Source organism: Sorex araneus, chromosome 5 (assembly GCF_027595985.1).
Source record: "Sorex araneus isolate mSorAra2 chromosome 5, mSorAra2.pri, whole genome shotgun sequence".
Classification (NCBI taxonomy): Eukaryota; Metazoa; Chordata; class Mammalia; order Eulipotyphla; family Soricidae; genus Sorex; species Sorex araneus.
Window position 1 is genome coordinate 91790706 of NC_073306.1, and position 6069 is coordinate 91796774.

The following is a 6069-nucleotide window of genomic DNA, read 5'->3' on the forward strand; positions in this document are numbered from 1 at the left end:
CTGGGAAAGACACACTCAAAGGCAGTTTCAGCAAGTTCCATACAGGTGCTGTTAAAATCTCTCTCTGCAATACAGTGGGTTTGGCTATTAATATGGAATTAAAGATGTTCTTTCCTCCCAAAATGAATTCAGAGAGTTTAAAGGAATAGCCATTGAAAGGAATAGCCACGGTGCCTGGCCAGTACCGGTGCAGCTTCTTGAGGCCGCCGGTGGCGGCTTGTAGTGGGAGGAGCAGCCAGAAGACAAAGATCTCTAAACAGAAGAGTCTTTGTGTTCAGATTACTTTTGGACAAACCTCACCACCACTGAATCCTCCTAGGCAGGCTGGGTCTCCAAACAGATTTCTGGAGCCTCCTCGGGAGAGGGCAAACCAAGCCTCACCCTGCTGAGAGGCCCAGTGCCCTACCCACACCTGAGATCTTCCAGCATAAAAACCACCCAGCTCCACAGCTCCATGGCTAATCTCAGAGATGCCAAGCTGCTGGACATTCCCAGTTCCACAGCTCCTGGAGGTAAGCGGCTGCATGACACCTTCAAATTTCACAGTATTGACAGCCCAGTAGGAATACAGCAAATTAGATGGGAAAGTTGCATAGTGGCCCACCAAGCTCAATCAGCAAAAATAATAACAGAGAAGCCTCAACTAGCAACAAACAGCTCAGTAAATTTTCAGACAAGGAGTTTAGTTGCACCTTTGTGAAACACATGTTGTAACAAGCAAAATCAAGTAAATTATTTTGTGTCTGCTAAGGAGGCAGGCTTGGAAGATGGGTAGGAAACTGGGGACATTTTTTGGTGTGTGATTTTTGTGATATTTGTGAAGGAGAGGTCACACTGATGGTTGGATTTGTTTGGACATTGAATGTTTGAAACAACTGTATTATAAACTTTGCAAATCACATTGTTTAAATAAAGGTGGTTTTTTTTAACCCTTCTTTTAGGCAAGATTTTGGACTTTTATTTTATGGAAGCAATTTTGTGTCTGCTGAGGCAGGCTTGGGGGGATGGGTAGGAAACTGGGGATATTTGTGAAGGGGAGAGCCAACAAATGGAAAAGATGCCCTCATGTTTTTAAGAAAATTTTAGTATAATAGAATAAGTTTAGCATTGTAGCATTGTCATCCCATTAATCATCGATTTACTTGAGCGGGTGCCAGTAGCATCTCCATTTGTCCCAGCCCTGAGATTTTAGCATCGTGAACTTTATGCCCTCTCTCTGTGGATGTGGCATGCCAGCTGGATGTCCTTGGGCATAATGGTGACGCTCTTGGCATGGATGGTGCAAAAGTTGGTATCCTGGAAGAGCCCCACCAGGTAGGCCTCACACATCTCCTGCAGTGCCATGACGGCCAAGCTCTGGGCGCGCCGGTCGGTCTTGAAGTCCCGCGCGATCTCGCGCACCAGCGGCTGGAACGGCAGCTTGCGAATAAGCAGCTCGGTGGACTTCTGGTAGTTGCCATCTCGCACACCGCCACGGTGCCCGGCCAGTACTGGTGCGGCTTCTTGACGCCGCCTGTGGCGGCTTGCTCTTGCGGGCTGCCTTGGTGGCCAGCTGCTTGCCACTTGCTGTTGACTTGCACGCCGTCTGCTTAGTAAGAGCCCTCCTGTTCTTCCCAACTCAGCTGGAGACTCCTTCAGGGTTAGGGAAATGAGACCGATTTTTGCTACTGTTGTTGGCATATTTAGTGCATCACGGGTAGCTTGCCAGCCTCTGCAGGGCAGGCGGGAGACCCTCGGTAGCTTGCCGGGATCTCTGGGGAGGTGAGGGGGTGGGGAATGGAGGCTTCTTTGGGGGCGATCTCTAATTGTCCCTGCAGGTGTTCCCAGTCTACCAAATGTAAGCTCCTGGTGACCAGCTTGCTGTAACAATTTGCTTGCTGACAACATGCACCTGCCTGTATCTCCCGGCAGCGCCTGGGGCATCCGCGGCCTCAGGTTGATCTCCTTGAGGTGGATGGAGTGTGCCCGGAGGTTGCTGAATAGCTGGCAGAGCAAGACCCTGTTGCATGGGGTCTGTGCCAGGTCACACGCCTGTGTGGAGTCCCAGGTCACTCGTGGTTGGCTGACGTCCTGCAGAGGATGAACCACTGGGAGTTGGAGGCAAGATGGCGCCCACACTGGTCGAACCCCGCCCGCTCTCCCGAACCCGGCTGACCGTCTCCCTTTGGATGACATGCGACAGCACCCAGACATGGGATTCCGCGTGTGATCTTTGCTGGAACTCCGCACGTGATTCCTGCTGGACATCACCGGCTGCTTTGTGGGATCAAGACAGAATGGCGTTGGCAGGGGCGAGGAAAAGCCTCGGTGGTGGCCGCAGCGTCACCGCCTCCCCTTGCCGGGCGAGTCACAACACCACGGAGCATGGAACAGTGATAGGCATCTATCGATATGGTGACGGCAGAGAAGCAAACCTGCCACAGGTGCCTTCAAAGTGCAGGGCTGGTGGGCTTCACTCTCCCAGACCATCGGAGCTGGGTTGTGGGATTGTGGGTTCTTCACTCTCTTTACAGCTTGTGGAGCAGCTGGTCTTTCTGGGGAGTTTCTGGGTTCCCGAGTGGAAGCTGGTAAAGAGTAGCCCTGCTGTAGGAAGGAATCGAAACTTCACTTGAAAAAAGAATAAGTTCAACTTTAAAAAATCTATTGCTATTTAGCGTATAAAGCAACGCTTATGTTCTCAAACTTAGGCTGTTTTTGTACCAGCAGAAAACAGGCTGGACAGTTGCTGTGCCCCTCCCATACCATCCATGGCCTGGCTGTGGGGAGTAACAGACGCCAAACACCCCCATGAGAGCAGTCTCCATTCTTCCTCTGTGGGACTTGATCATTGCTCTTAGAGGGTTTCGTGGGGTTTCCCTTTCCTGGGTGTTAGATTTAATTTTGGTTTTCCTGTTATGTCATGATCAAGTCTGTTGTGGAATAGAGAGCAGATAACTAGACACTGAATCTGTGGTTCGTGAAATTGGTTAACATCACATCTGGCCTCAAACAGGGGCACCACATGTCACCCAGATTTTGATCTTGAGCTGGAGGCCATTGCTTGATATGATTTTAAAAATGCTTCCTTCACTTTCTAGACTTTCTAGTAACTTCCACCAAGCCAGGTGACATGTGAGTGAGGTCTGGTCAATCAGATGTGGTGGTAGTGTGTTTTTAAAAAGAACAAGTTTCCTTTTTTCTTCTATCTTCTGTGTGTGTATGTGTGTTTGCATGCGTGCATGCATGCATGTGTGTGTGTGTGTGTGTGAAATCCTCTTGCTGCCAAACTTAATTTTAATCTTTCCTTAATAAGGAAAATCACTTTCTTGAGTTATGAAAATTTCCCTAACATAAGCATATTTGAGAGGCTGATGACCATAAGTCATGATCACCATAGCAAGGCCACGAATGGAAGTAAACATGGTGCTACTTTATCCACTGTCAAGTCTGAGGAGAACTTCAAGTCCAGAGAGTTCACTTTCTATCACACTATAATTTAGTAAGTCCCAGTAACTCCTTGCTCTGGCTTTTCAGAAACCCAAATTCATTTACTTCTCTGGGTTTGGGCCAGGGAGCTTGTATGTAAGCTCCTTATTAGACAACTGTCTGCCAGGTTGGTTTAGGAAGAATTGCCCAATTGGCCCAGAATATCTGTGGCTCTGGAAAATGACTAAACTATTCCAAACTGTTTTTAAAGTAAAACCGTTCTTAATATGCCAACAACTGTTTAAATTTTGTCCCATCTGGTTTGCTGTAAGACTATTTTTACTTTTAACTCATTATATTCTCAATGACTTAAGTTTTTCTGTGGAAATTGTTATATCTTATTTCTTCCAAATTATGGTTATTAAATTTGATACACTGTGAGAACCCACCTTTGACTCCACAACATTACTTAATCACTTCAGCATAACATTGATTCAATAATTTTGTTATTGGTAACCTAAATATTACTGGTAGTTCCCTTCCATTTCCTCTCTTCTACAATGATAAGGCTTGTTATAAAAGTGCTTTGAAATCAGCAAGGGGAAAGAGCTACATCAAGATAAAGTGTTGTGTTGTTCTTCCCTTGGAAATATGCCTTGGCTTAAATTTGAACTTGGGGTATAAATTGTAAAGGATTCTCCAGTTGTGTTTATATGGTGTTAGATAGATTTGTGCTCCCAATTGTGCAACTTGACAGAGATGAGAAAAGCAAGTCAAGTTGTAAAAGAATGGGTCTGATTCCAGGACTCTCATATACCATACACAGAGATGGAGATGCAGTCCATTCCTCGCTCTCCCACCCCCTTCTCTCTCCCTTCTGTTCTTCCTGCTGCCTCTCCTTCCTATTTTTTTCCTTTCTGAGTTTTCTAAATCTTTTTGTCTTACTAGTTCCTCACTGTACCTTCCTGCTACCCCTCCTCCACAAATACTAAATCCCACGATAGCTTGTCTTAGAGATTTCATGCTCAGTGCTGTTGGGGAGGTTATGTACAGGAACTCCAGACCAAAGACCAAGCCGAACGCCTGGCTAGCAGCCATCATTATATTTTTGTTTCGTCTTGTTTTTTTGGGCCCATATGTGGTACTGCACAGGGGTTATTCCTGGTTCTGCACCAAGAATCACTCCTCACAGTGCCTGGGCATCAAACTGGAGGTGAGTCACATGCAAGACAAGTGCTTTACCTACTGCACTATCTCTCAGGCCCCATCATTGTATTTTGTCTCTTCCTTTGGTGACTTCAGTTCCAACGGTCACTAATTACAAATACATAAAAGATTCCCTATGAAGAACAATCCAGCTGAGCCCAGTCAGTCAATAAGACTTTGATAAGATTATATATATATATATATGTATATATATACATTTGTTTTAAATCACTATGCTTTAGACTGACTCATGACAGTCACTGAGAACTGAAATGAGCATTTATTATGAGCCAGGATCTGTTCTAGAGTCTAGAGAGTGAAAAAAACAAAAATCTGTGCCTTCATCAACCCACATGCTGATGGGAGAGATAGGCAATAAGAAAAAGAAAAACATATACAAATAGTGATGCAAATAAGTGGATCAACATGGAAAGTATCATGCTAAGTGAAATGAGTCAGAAAGAGAGAGACAGACATAGAAAGATTGCACTCATCTGTGGAATATAGAATAATAGACTATAAGACTAACGCCCAAGAATAGTAGAAATAAGTACCAGGAGAATGTTTCCATGGCTTGGAGGCTGGTCTCTCATTCTGGGTAACTCAGGGAAGGGACCACCAAGTAAAATGTGGTTGGAGGTCATGTGGGGGAAGGGTGAGGCGGGTGGAATACAGACTAGAGACTGAACACAATGGCCACTCAACACCTCTATTGCAAACCACAACACCTAATCAGAGAGAGAAAACAAAAGGGAATTCCCTGCCATAGTGGCAGGGTGGGGTGGGGGGAGACGGGAGTGGGGAGGGGGGGAGGGATGTTGGGTTTACGGGTAGTGGAGAATGGGCACTGGTGAAGGGATGGGTTATTGAACTTTGTATGGGGGAAGCATGAGCACAAAAATGTATGGATCTGTAACTGTACCCTCACGATGACTCTCTAATTAAAAATAAACTAATAAAAAAAATTTAAAAAAAAACAAATAGTGATGCAAGCCAAGGAGAAAAAAATAAGGAGAAAGAAGGAGTTGGAAGTATGGGAGGGAATAAAGAACTTCTGCTTAACTTGGTCAGGAAAGTCCACTGAGATGATGTTGAGCCCCAGAGTAAGAGCAGTGTGGACTTGGATGTGAAGATACCTGGGGGAATGTCCCAAGAGAGCCCTCAGTGTCAGCAAAGCCTGAAGCAAAATCTTGTGTGGGAAAGCCAAGAAGGTCAGAGATGAGGCAGAGTGAGAGGGTGGTGATGAGATCAAGGAGGATGGGGGTTGGATCAGGAGGGCCAGGCAGGTTGGAGGAAGGATTTTGGTCTTCATTCTGGATGAGACAGGAGTTACTACAAGACTTTGAGCTAAGGAGTGATGTTATTTGGCTTATTATTGACCAAAACCACTCTTGTTGCTCTGTTGTAAGTGGAGAAGGTAATGGCTAAAAAAGGGGATTTGGAGGCCCTATTTATAGG

General features: G+C 45.7%; 1 pseudogene; it reads right to left on the reverse strand.

The window, feature by feature from the left end:
- Positions 1-1203: 1203 nt before the first annotated feature.
- Positions 1204-4503, reverse strand: LOC101545965 (histone H3.1-like; annotated as a pseudogene).
- Between the last annotated feature and the right edge of the window lie 1566 nt (positions 4504-6069).